This window comes from Canis aureus, chromosome 18 (genome assembly GCF_053574225.1).
Source record: "Canis aureus isolate CA01 chromosome 18, VMU_Caureus_v.1.0, whole genome shotgun sequence".
NCBI lineage: Eukaryota > Metazoa > Chordata > Mammalia > Carnivora > Canidae > Canis > Canis aureus.
Window position 1 is genome coordinate 3676232 of NC_135628.1, and position 14331 is coordinate 3690562.

The 14331-nt window shown below is 33.3% G+C and overlaps 1 long non-coding RNA gene across 1 annotated transcript in view; it reads left to right on the forward strand.

Moving 5' to 3' along the window:
* LOC144288505 (uncharacterized) overlaps positions 1-14331 on the forward strand; it is a 683266-nt gene that overhangs the window by 282787 nt on the left and 386148 nt on the right. The gene's annotated exons all lie outside the window — the stretch shown is intronic.

Sequence of the window (14331 nt, forward strand, 5' to 3'; positions counted from 1 at the left end):
TTTGCCCTTTTACATAATAGAATATCCTGGAAATCTTTCCAAATCAATATATAGATTGCTTCCTTGATTTCTATTTTACTTTTGTTTTCTTTTTACAATTGTGTAGGATTCTGTTCTATAGATAGACAGTTGATTCAATCTATTTTTAGAGTTGGATATTAAGTTGTTTCAAAAGATTGCTACTACCCATAATACATTACTTGTATCTGTGCTAGTATATCTGAGAGATGATTTCACCAAAATGAAATTGCCTAGTAAAAAAAGTATTGCAATTATAATTTTGATTAAGATTGTCAAATTGCTACCTATAGGAATTAACAAACACATTATACTCAGAACACAGTCTGGCCAAGAGAAGATAGGGCCAGTTGTTTTGTTTTTTTATCCAGCCTGAGGTGGAAAATCCTATCTTAGTGTCACTTATTTTATTTTATTTTATTTTATTTTATTTTATTTTATTTATTCTTAGATTTTATTCATTCATGAGAGATACAGAAAGAGAGGCAGGCTTCCCGTGGGGAGCCTAATATGGAACTCAATCCCAGGACCCCAGGATCACGCCCTGAGCCAAAGGCAGACACTCAACCACTGAGCCAACCAGGTGCCCAGGTGTCATGTTAATATGTATTTTATTAATCTGAGCATAGTTGAGTTTCATCTTTCCATTGGTTTAAGAGTCCTTTGATTTCCTGTTCTTTTCATATGCTTTACTCATTTTTCTATTAGATTTATGTTTATCATTTTCTTAAAGCTTGATAGACACTTTTATTAGGGAGATTTGTAACTCATATCACAGAAACACACACACAGAGGGTGAGAGAGACTTTCAGATAATACCACAAACCCATCTAACACTTTGGAACTTAATGAAACCATACAATAGAAGACCCAACTATGCTGTTACCAGATTATTGACCACAAAAATACTATATGATTCAGTAATTCTACTACAGGGTATTTACCCAAAGAAAACAAAGACTCTAATTCAAAACATATGTGCACCCCTATATTTTTTCCAGCATTGTTTACAATAGTCAGAATATGGAAGCAACCAAAGTGTTCAACAATAAATGAGTGGTTAACAAAGATGTTGCATGGCATGTGTGTGTATATATATATGTATATATAATTTGTTATATATCATGTTGTAGTGAAATATGTTACTAGTGTAATGTGATTGTGTTACTGGTGTAATGTGTTTCATATATATATATATATATATATATATATATATATATATGATGGAATATTATTCAGATATTAAAAAATGGAATCTTGCCATTTGTGACAAGATCAATGGACCTAGAGGGTACACTGCTACGTAAAATAAATCAGAGAAAGACAAATACCATATGATTTCACTCATATGTGGAATTTAAAAACAAAACGAATAAACAAAGAAAAAGACAACAAACTTCTAAATAGAGAATAAGTGTTTGCCAAAAGGAAGTAGGTGGTGAAATGGGTGAAATCGATAAAGAGAATTAAGAGGTATAAACTTCCAGTTACAAAATAAATCATGGAGATGAAAAGGAGAGCATAAGGAATATAGTCAATAAGATTGTAAAAGCATTTTTTGGCAACAGATGATGACTATGATTGTGGTGGGCACCATGATATAAAGTTGTTGAATCATTATGTTGTATACATGAGATGAATATAATGATGTGTGTTAATTATACATCGATAAAAATAGTAAGATTGATATAACAAAATACATCTTTTAAGCTACTGAGTTTATGTGACAGATAAGTTATGCAAAGGTGCAGTGATAAATAACTACCCTGTCAAGCATTTGTCCGGATCTCCTAATTCAGTGAGAATTTCCCAACACTTTCAGCTGCTGTTGAATGATTCCCCTTCATTACTAAGAGCAAAATCCTTAACTGCATAAAGGCTTTGAAATCCTGGTCTTTTTCAGTTCTAGAGTCTGGGTGTGTTCATTGCCTCTGCCTTACGGGTCTGCTTTGAATTTGTCTTATAGCATCGTTCTCCCTTCTACTACTGCATTTGTCCACGTTTTCTACACACTAGATATATCTTCCTCCCTGCTTTTCTTTTTCTTTTTCTCCCTGCTTTTCATACTTAAATACTATATATCATTTAATCCCAGTTAAATTGTCACTTCCTCAAGAAAGTCTTGGTTGAATGTCCAATCTAATAGGAACCTCAGAATATCAAGTATCTTTTGTCTGTGTTATATTTTGCAATTGCTATTTTAAGCACTTATTTGCATAATTACTTAATTAATGCTGTTTCCTTGATAAAAACATACCAATGGAATCCTCAAGGCAGTCCTAGTTCACACTATAAAAGTATTATGGAAATGTACATTGAATAAATGAAGTGGGCAAATTCCCAAATGAATTTAATCATGAAATCCTCATTTTGAGTTGGAATAACTTACAAGATTAGGGTTCCGACAAATATATTTTGGGAAATATTACATAGAATAATAAAGGTGAAAGGAAACTCGAAGGCTGAATTCCTTCATTGAATAACAAACCTGATTCCCAGAGAAGTTAAGTAACTCGGCCTAATTCATAAAAGAAGATGTTGACTTGTTCGAGGCTGAAACTAAAATAGGAATCTCTTGGTTCTAAATATAGCTTTATTTCCATGATGTTATTGAATTAAAAATAAACATCTGTAAATTTTTGTTTGTGTTTTTCAAATGTTAGATTTTTTTCACACATAATGAAACTTTTGTGAATTAGGGGAAAGTAGGTAAAGCTTCTATAATCATAATTTTTAAGAAAAATGGTAAGACAATTGAGATAGATACATTATGAAACTATATATTATGTGAAAGAATCTTCATATAAATGTACAGGAAGTTCCTATTTCCTTAAAAATAATTACGATTTTTATGAAGATGTTTAAAAAGGCTAAAGAACATTTAGATTATATACCATTGTATTGTGAAGTTAAAATAATGTGATTAGTGAATCAAAAAAATGAAAATAAATGTACATACAGAATGAAATGCAGATAATTTTTATGGGAATAAAAGGAACTTTTTCCACCACTGACGCCTGCCATTCTATCTTACTCATCACTATTGCTTTGTACAAAGAATAGAACATCCATTAATTTTTCCTATTCATTTCTACTTTTCAGCGTGATGGATGAGTTTTGGTTACTGGAGACTCCCATGAAAACATTGGAAAACAGAGTAATATGCAGCCCAGGAATTATCTTGTAGCATATAATGACAATCAAATTGGAAGAAATTTCACATTTCTCAATTATGTTATTAATTTTAGTTTCCTAAAGCCAAATTTGTTTAATTAAATATGCATCTTATCTTTAATGTTCTTGAAAATTTTGTAGTGACTGTAAAAAATCGTTGGCCGTAACAACAGTTAAAGATCATTAGATAACCATGCCATCCATTGTTTCCAGTTGGCTGTGCAGACTCACTCTTCTGAGTTCTGGACACCGACTGAACATGTTTTCATCAATCTCATTTGACTTGTGCAAAGTTCATTATGGATTTAGGAGCAGATGGGCCAAAATAGCCAATGTTTGGGCTATATCTACTATCACTATGTTTAATTATTTTAGGTGAAAGGAGGAAAAATAATTAGTAAAATATTTGTCTAATCCACCTATATGTACTCATGCACATGAATATAGACATATTTACACATATATGTATACATATATAACATAAATGTATCAATGATAATATTATGCAATAAACACCACTTTCTCCTGAACTTTGCTAAAGTGTTTATCTTCATGTGACTATTAAAATAGCTTCAGATTTACATATTTTGAGTACAATATCTACAAGAACTTCATTGTTATCTCCTAAAAAAATATGCATTGCAGGCAGAGGCTAAAATAAGTAAGGGTATTTGGTTAATTTTCACTGAGAATTTTAGGAACATAATGGCTATCTTGGAGCTGGGCCTTGAAAGAGACTTGTATAATAAGACAATCAAAACCATCATTACTGTGACCAAATAATGAAGATCTTTTTATAATCATGAAATCTATGGTAAAATGTGAAGATTAATTATTTTATTGAATAGTATGCTGCATTACTAAAAATCTTCCATGAGAATGCCAGAATCATCTGAAAGAAACAAATGTCTGTGTTTTCTATCCTCTGTGGCCAGTAGGTTTTCTCTAAGAAAAATATAAAATGTTTCTACACACTACTCGCATTATATCAAGGGATTTCAAAGTTTATCCAGTTTAAAAAGATGACATGAATGCTAATTTTTCAGCCTCTATTTATGGTTTTCCTAAATATTTTTTGTGTGACTTGGAGGAACAGTTTACAGTGAAATTACTTAATGTGAGGTCTTCAAAGCATTGCTACTTAGCTGTGACTTTCAGTAAGGTTTCCCCGAGTGGTAAAAATGAAGCCAGCAGTTTAGCTCATTGGTGAATTCTACTGAACCTTTAAGTAAGATATTATGTCTATTCTTTACAGTTTCCTTCAGAACATAGAAATAATAAGAGTACCTCACAGCACATTCTATGAAGCCAAACATTACACTAATACTAAAACCTAAGACATTAAAAAAGAAAAACTATAGATTAACATCTTTTATGAACATAGATGTAAAAATCCTTTAAAAAATAGCAATCAGACCCAACAATATATAAAAACAATTAGACACCACGAACAAATGATATTTATTCCAGTTATGCAAAACTAGTTCAACATCCAAAAATCAATGTAATTCAGTATTATCTACAATAACCAAATTATGGAAATTGCTCAAGTGTCCATCAACTGAAAATGAATAAAGAAGATGTGAGATAGGGGGATCCCTGGGTGGTGCAGCGGTTTGGCGCCTGCCTTTGGCCCAGGGCGCGATCCTGGAGACCCGGAATCGAATCCCACGTTGGGCTCTCGGTGCATGGAGCCTGCTTCTCCCTCTGCCTGTGTCTCTGCCTCTCTCTCTCTCTCTCTCTGTATGACTATCATAAATAAATAAAAAAATCAAAAAGAAGATGTGAGATAGATATGTTATACATATAATGAAATACTACTTAGCCATATAAAAGAATAAAATCTTGCCATTTGCAATGACGTGGATGGACCTCGAGACTATATAAAGTGAAATAAGTGAGTCAGAGAAAGACAAATACATCTGATTTCACTCACATGTGGAATTTAAGAAACAAAACTAGCAAAAAGGGAAAAAAAAGGGAGAGAGAGGCAAGCAAAGAAACAGACTTAATTATAAAGAACAGATGGTTGGTTACCAGAGCGGAGGTGGGGGGAGAAGGTAGGTTAAATAGATGATGCGAATTACAGAGTGCCCTTGCTATATGAGGACCAGGTGTATGGAAGTGTTTTGAATCACTGTTACCCTATATGTTAACTTACTGTAATTTAAATAAAACTTTAAAAAAATCAGTGTAATTAATCACATCAATAAACAAAAGATGAAAAATCACATAACTTCAAAATCAGACACAGAGAAAGTATTTGACAAAATCACACACCCATTCATAATAAAACTTCTCAACCAACTAGGAATATAAAGGAATTTCCTCAACTTGATAAAGAATATCTACAGTTAACATCATACTTAATGATGAGAGACCAACTAGTTTTTTGCTAAGATCAGCAATAAGGCAAAGATGTCCCTTCCCTCTAATCATTCATTTTCAACATCTTACTGGAAGTCCTAGCTAACTCAATAAAAGGAGAGAAAGGAAGGGAAACAAAAAAATAGAACTGTTTTTATTTGCGGAAGAAATTATTATGTAGAAAATCCTAAAGAGTTGACAAAAAACTCCCAGAACTAAGGAATAATTGTAGCAATGTTGCAGGATGCAAGGTTATATGCCAAAGTCAATTGCTTTCCTATATGTCAACAATAAACAATTGGGATCTGAAATTTAAAACACAGTATTATTTACATTAGCACTAAAAAATGAAATGCATATAAATTAACATATGTATAAGATCTATATGAGAAAAACTACAAAACTCTGATGAAAGGAATTAAAAAACTAAACAGATGGAGAGATAGTCACTTAATATTGACACTTAATAACACTTAATATTGACACTTAATATTGACAAGATGTCAGTCCTTCCCAGCTTGATTTCATTAAGTGCCACCTTAATGAAAATCTCAGCAAGTTGTTTTGTAGATATAAACAAAGTGATGCTAAAGTTTTTATGGAGAGGCAAAACCTCAGAATAGCCATCCCAATATTGAGAAGAACAAAGTTGGAGGACTAATACTTCCTGACTTTAAGTATTACTATAAAACTACAGTATTTAAGACAGTGTGGTACTGACAAAGGAATAAAGAAACAGATAAGTTAAATAATATAGAGTCCAGAAATAGATCTATAAAATTATAATCAACTGATACTTGAGAAAGAAGGAAAAGCAAAACAATGGAACAAAGATAGTCTTTTCAACAGATAGTGATGGGACAACTGGACATCCACATGCAATAAAATGAGTCTATACACACCTTTATACCTTCCACAAGAAATACTTTAAAATGGACCTCAGACCTAAATGTAAGATGCAAAATGATAAAACTCCCAGAAGAAAGCAGATAAATCTAGATGACTTTGAGTTTGACAATCACTTTTTAGATACAACACTAAGAGCATGATCCATGAAAGAAAGAATTAGTAAACTGGACTTCAGCAAAATGAAAACTTCTGTTTCTGTGAAGACACTGTGAAGACAATGAGAAGACAAGCTACAGACTGGGAGAAAATATTGCTAAGAAACATATCTGCTGAATGACTGTTATTTAAAATATAGAAAGAACTCCTAAAATTCAACAGTAAGAAAACAAAAATCCAGTTTAAAAGTTGGCAAAAGATATGAAAAATGATATACAAATGACAAGTATATGAGAAGGTGATCAACACAATACTTCATTAAGAAAATGCAAATTAAAAAAAAAGATAGCAGTGCTCTCCTATTGGAATGGCTAAAAGTTAAAACACTAACAATACCAAATGCTGAGAAAGTCATAGAAAAGAAAATCTTATTCATTGCTGGTTGGAGCATAAAATGGTACAGTTACTTCAGAAGACAATTTGGCAGTTTCTTAGAAAAATAAACCTCTTCCTCCTTTCTGATTCAACAATTGCATGCCTTCATATTTACCCAAATGATTAAAAAAACATGTTCACACAAAAACCTCCACATTAATAACCACAGCTGATTTAGTCATTACAGCCAAAACTTGGAAGCAACCAAAATGTTCTTCAATAGGTAAATGGATAAATTGTGCTGCATCTGTAAAGTGAAAAATTGTTCAGTGCTAAAATACAGTAAGCAATGAAACCACAAAAAGACATAGATGAAACTTGAATGCATTACTAAGTGAAAGAATCTAATCTGGAAAGACTCCTAACTGTATGATTCCAACTATAGGATATCCTGGACAAAGCAAAACTATGGAAAGAGTAAAATGACCATTGATTGTAAGATGCTTGGGAAGAAGATGGAATGAACAGATTGGAGCAAAGGGGAATTTTCAGGCAGTGAAACTATTCTGTATCATACCGTAATGTTAGACACACATCCGTATACATTTGTCAAGACACATAGAATGTAAACCATGAACTTTGATTGATAGGATGTATCAGTGTTTTTTTCATTCACAGTAATCAGTGTTCCATACTGGTGCAGGATGATTGGGAAGGCTGTGTGTAGGGGAAATGACATAGATTGTGACTGTATTTTCTGTTCAATTTTGCTAAAACTGCTCTAAAAAAACAATATGCTAATTTTTAAAAAGCAAATAGTTCTGATATATATTATATTTATTATAGTATAGTATAGCTTAAGTGTTTTTGGTAATCTAGCCACAACTTATTGGTGTTTCCCTTCATATTAATTGGTTCTGCCCTGTTGATCCATGCTCATTAACCTTCATTTACCAATATTAATTTCCCCTACCATATCCAGTGTGTCTCCATGAAATTAAAATGCTTATTTAGAACCTAAAATTACCTGGAATAATGAGGTAGTCACATGTCTAATTATTGAGACTGTATGAATTCAGTCATTCATACTTCATTGTATGAATGTGGCCATACATTCATCTGCACACATGAATGAATGTATCTAAACTACTCTCTTTATAGAGCTGAAAATTATGAAGTAGGGCCGATTGGAGAAGATGACCTTTACATTTTTTTAATAATAAATTTATTTTTTATTGGTGTTCAATTTGCCAACATACAGAATAACACCCAGTGCTCATCCTGTCAAGTGCCCCCCTCAGTGCCCGTCACCCATTCACCCCCCCCCCCGCCCTCCTCCTCTTCCACCACCCCTAGTTAGTTTCCCAGAGTTAGGAGTCTTTATATTCTGTCTCCCTTTCTGATATTTCCTACCCATTTCTTCTCCCTTCCCTTCTATTCCCTTTCAGTATTATTTATATTCCCCAAATGAATGAGAACATATAATGTTTGTCCTTCTCCGATTGACTCATTTCACTCAGCATAATACCCTCCAGTTCCATCCATGTTGAAGCAAATGGTGGGTATTTGTCATTTCTAATGGCTGAGGAATATTCCACTGTATACATAGACCACAGCTTCTTTATCCATTCATCTTTCGATGGACACCGAGGCTCCTTCCACAGTGTGGCTATTGTGGCCATTGCTGCTAGAAACATTGGGGTGCAGGTGTCCCGGCATTTCATTGCATCTGTATCTTTGGGGTAAATCCCCAACAGTGCAATTGCTGGGTCATAGGGCAGGTCTATTTTTACCTCTTTGAGGAACCTCCACACAGTTTTCCAGAGTGGCTGCACCAGTTCACATTCCCACCAACAGTGTAAGAGGGTTCCCTTTTCTCCACATCCTCTCCAACATTTGTTGTTTCCTACCTTGTTAATTTTCCCCATTCTCACTGGTGTGAGATGGGATCTCATTGTGGTTTTGATTTGTATTTCCCTGATGGCAAGTGATGCAGAGCTTTTTCTCATGTGCGTGTTGGCCATGTCTATGTCTTCCTCTGTGAGATTTCTGTTCATATCTTTTGCCCATTTCATGATTGGATCGTTTGTTTCTTTGGTGTTGAGTTTAAGAAGTTCTTTATAGATCTTGGAAACTAGCCCTTGATCTGATATGTCATTTGCAAATATCTCCTTCCATTCTGTAGGTTGTCTTTGAGTTTTGTTGACTGTATCCTTTGCTGTGCAGAAGCTTCTTATCTTGATGAAGTCCCAATAGTTCATTTTTGCTGGAAGAAAGACAGTCTCTTCAATAAATAGTGCTGGGAAAATTGGACATCCACATGCAGAAGAATGAAACTAGACCATTCTCTTGCACCATACACAAAGATAAACTCAAAATGGATGAAAGATCTAAATGTGAGACAAGATTCCATCAAAATCCTAGAGAACACAGGCAACACCCTTTTTGAACTCGGCCACAGTAACTTCTTGCAAGATACATCCATGAAGGCGAAAGAAACAAAGGATGACCTTTTCAATTCAAATCATTGTGTTAAGTTGTCACTTCATTGTAACAGCTGGGCCTGCAGAGCAAAAATGAGTCAGTCAGATGTTTATTTCATGGAACATGATTATAGAAAATGTACCTGCCATGCTATAGGCATGACTTTTTTAGGGAGATATGCTGTTTTCACATGTAATATAAATTATGCAAGACATTCTTGGAGCATAGTTTTGGTGCTGTAGCCAGCTTGACTTCAGCACTCATTGGCCATCTAAAATAGAATATGCAACTTAAGGATGATTAATGTGTATAGATAATACATGTATAATAAAATATCGTAAAAATTCTATTCTCCAATGTAGAAATACAGTTCACAGAATATAAAGTCATTTGAAATCTTTTATGGAGAGAGAATAGCCTGTAGAGGTTATGGGCATGGACTCTGGAGTCAACAACTTGAATGGGAATCAGATTTCTGTCACTTACCAGTTCTGTGACCTTGGGAAGCCATTTAACATCTCTGTGCCTAGATTTCTTCATTTGTAAAACAAGGATAATGATGTCTTCTGCCTACTTTACAAGTTAATTATAAGGATTAAATTGGCTAAGACCTGCCTGGCATATAGTAAACTGTCATGATGATGATGATGATTATAATTGTTACCTAGGTCAATTTATTGATGTATAAGTCGCTTTATTCATTACCTAGAGTTAGGTGTGGGGCAAGTGCTTTCAGAGACATAACTGGTTTGTTAAAGAGTAAAACTTAATTCATTTGGACAAAGGGAAAAATCTGAATATGTCAAATAAAGTGATATTTTAAGGACCTACTTTAATTCACACAAGGCACACAAACATAAATCATTTTCCTTCTTTCCTTCCTTCAGATGTAAAGGAAGCAGTGATATAGATTGAATAATAATCAGATTGACCTTATATGTTATTTCTACTCCACTTTTTGATGATTGTTTTTAATGTTCCTGAGCCCATATCCTCAAATGTAAGTTGGTGCTTATAAGTTATTATAGGAGATGAATGAGATAGCCTGTGTATAATATTTAACTTTGTGCTGGTTCCTTTTAAATGTGTTCTAAAGAATGGGCTTATGAAAAAATAAAAACTAATGATTTAAATTAGCATGAGAATTTGTGGGAGGTTAAAAATTTATTTTCTTAAAGATACTAGGCATAGAATTAGAACTGTCCCTGGGACATAGGTTTTAGTGTCTATATTTATTTGTCTTATCCTGACAGCAAACACAAGTTTTCTGGATCAGAGGAAGACCAATTATTTACTTACAGAACATGTTAGCATTTGTTCTCAATGCCACATTTCTCCATCGAGTGACATGATCAAGGCAGATGTCATCAATCTACTACAGGAGAGAAGCACTGAAATTATGACTTTCAAAGCTTTCCTAGGAATGATTGCTCTGCTGTCTCCCTTTCCTTTTGAGAGAGGGACAAAAATCTTTGCTCCCTAATGTAATTACACCATTTCTGGGAAGTAAAGAGGAAAATCTTTACAACACTTTTTAATGTAACAACTGGCCTTGTTTTGGAGGATGAGGGGGGTGGGGGGGGCTGGTGAAAAGTGAACCAGTGACTCCAGGAAAGATGAACTTGTAAATCTGTCTAGGATATTTCACTATCTTTCACATCGAAGACTTGTTTGCCATCCACTCTTCTTTTAACCCAGGTTGTCAGTAATTTTTGCTTAAAAAAGCCTTGACTATGTATTAACATGAAAATATCCACGTTGTTTCCTGATACAGTAGGTGCTCAGTAATGGCTGACTCACTGGAGAACTGAAGGCTGGGAAAGACACTTGTGATATTGCAGAATAAATGAAGAACAAGTTATATCTTTTCCCAATCTGGCCCCAACTTATCACACTAATGGCATTCTCTACCAATGCTCCATCCATAGTACTTTCCAGCCACAGTAAGCTTGCCAACTTTTTTTCATGGTTCAATACTTTACTCCTGATGATCTCTTGTATTTTCCATTTCTTCCAGGCAATGCCATACTTATTTTTCAATTCAACTCAAAGCTTAGTTCTGTGAATTCCTTCCAGATTTCCCCAGGATGAATTTGTTGGCCTTTCCTTTGTTCTCCTACAGCATTCTGTTTATATAGTGGTGAATCTTTAGACAAACTATGGTAATGTGACCTATTACTAATTACCAAAACTTTGCAAGTTTAAATTGAAGATTTTTACTCATAAAACATACAACAAATGAAAAAAAAAAAAAGCTTGTTCCAGATGATACATGTGAATCTATAGGAATTGTTTTACAACTTGATTCTTACCACTGTGCCTGTAACTTCTTGGCATTGTTAGACAATTTTGATACCATCCTTGAGAAAGTTCATGGATAGTGTAAAAGGCCAGAGAAGCTATTCATAGCCCCAGAGGTTACATCAATACTACACAATGCCTCTGTAGTCAGTCTTTCCTCCATTGTTAAAATGGTATACATTTTTAAATAAATAACCATAAAATTTTGAATAATTATTTTTTTGTATCTTCCCATATTTAATTTGTCAGATAAACATTTTATGGTATAGGTTTTGGAAAGTTTATTCTATTGTAAGCATCTGGTTAGTTGTCTCATTCAATTTGATCCTCAGAATCTTTTTTTTTTTACTTTGTTTTGCATTGTAAAATACAACGTATAGAAAATTTTGTGAAACATTGAAACATAAATGTAGAGTTTAATACTATCATAAAATTACCAACCATGTAACTCTTACCAATCCCGAAATAAAATACATAACATACCATTTTCTCTCTTAATTATTGTGGTCTTGATAAGTTTTTAAAAAGATTATTAGCCTATATCATTTTCTTCTGGATTTTCTTGCAAAATATTATTTTTTAAATTGAATTTAATTTTTTCAATTAACATCCTCTTTCAGGAAAATAGAAGCATTTTCCTTTTTTTATTTAAATTCAGTTATTCAAAAAAAAATAAATTCAGTTATTCAATATACAGTACATCATTAGTTTCAGATGTAGTGTTCAATAATTCATCATTGTGGTTTCTTGAAATATATTATTACAAAATAGATAGATAAACCAATAAAACATGATAGTCCAGAAATAGTCACATGATTTATGACAAAGCGTTAATACAGTGCATTGGACAAGATAATGGTCTTAAACTTAAAAAGTCTGACCAACTTGTATGTTCACAGGGAAAAAATTAATATTGGCAACTATTCACACCAAATTAAAAAAATATAATTTATAAAGAATCATGAGGTGGAGCACCTGGATGGCTCAGTGACTGTTTGCCTTCGGCTCAGGGCATAATCCTGGAGTCCTGGGCTCGAGTCTCACATCGGGCTCCCTGCATGGAACCTGCTTCTCCCTTTGCATGTGTTTCTGCCTCTCTCTCTCTCTCTCTCTCTCTGTCTCACAAATAAATAAAATCTTTTAAAAAAATAATCATGAAGATAAATTAAAAGGTAAAATTTGGGATCCCTGGGTGGCGCAGCGGTATGGCGCCTGCCTTTGGCCCAGGGTGCGATCCTGGAGACCGGGGATCGAATCCCACATCGGGCTCCCGGTGCATGGAGCCTGCTTCTCCCTTTGCCTGTGTCTCTGCCTCTCTCTCTCTCTCTGTGACTATCATAAATAAATAAATTTTAAAAAAAAAGTAAAATTTTTTAAAAATGTTTCTAGATGAAAACATAAATATCTTCATTATCTTAAGATAGGCAAGGTAAAGAGGATACACAGAATACTAACTTTAAAGAAAAATGTATTTATAAGTTTAAGCTTAAAATATTGAATGGGTACTTCATGAATGTCTCCAAACTATATGATGAGCAACTGGGTATCACTAGGTGTCAAGGACTACGAATAAAATCCACAAAACTAGCATACACCCACCAGAAAGGTTGACATGAGATAAAGTCACCATACTAAGGATGTAGACTGTAACTCACATATTTTGCTTGTAGTACTATAAATGGATCAACTCTGGTATACACATCTACTAAAGTTGACAATACCCAAATAATTCCATTCTGTGTGTATATTCAATGGAAAATAGTGTTTAAAATTTTTTTTTAAAAAAAGAAGTATTTATGTGTAAAAGTAGTTTTTATGACCAAGAAAAGACATAAAATAATGTTCATAATAGTGCCATTGATGATAACCAAAAGTCTTTAAACAATCCAAATGTCAATCAACAGAAGAATGCATAAAGAGTCATGGCATAGTCAAAGGAAATAATTGCTAGAAACGTCAGCATGGTTGAATCTCACAAACACAATTTTTTGATCATATAAATGTGAGAGACAAAAACTATATATTGTGTGGTTCTATCTTTATAAAACTTTCACAGACAAAATTGATCCATAATAATAGAGATTGGAAGAGTGATCATGTTTGAAATGGGAATTTACTAGAAAAAGCTTTCCCAACAGTAATGCAGTAGAGGGAATATTCTGGGAATGGAAGTAATATAAACCTTGATATGAGAGGAAGTTGAATGACCAACACATATGTATAGTGCTTTTAGTTGTATTCTTATAAAAAAAGTGAGCTGTATTCCTAACATGCACACACTTTAGTATATGTAAATTATATCCTAATAAGAAGGGAAAAAGAAATATTTCCTTGGCTTTTTGCATTATTATATAAATTTTAGAATCATTAATAATATTTATTACAAAAAGTTGTTGAAAGTGTATTTGCTTTAGTGATCAATTTAGAGAAAATTCACATCTGTGCAATATTAAGTCTTCTAATTACAAAATATGGTATATCTTTCCTTTTCTATTTTTTCTTTTTTTAAGATTTATTTATTTATTATTTATTTATTTATTTATTTATTTATTTATTTATGAGAGAGAAAGAGAGAGGCAGAGACACAGGCAGGGGGAGAAGCAGGCT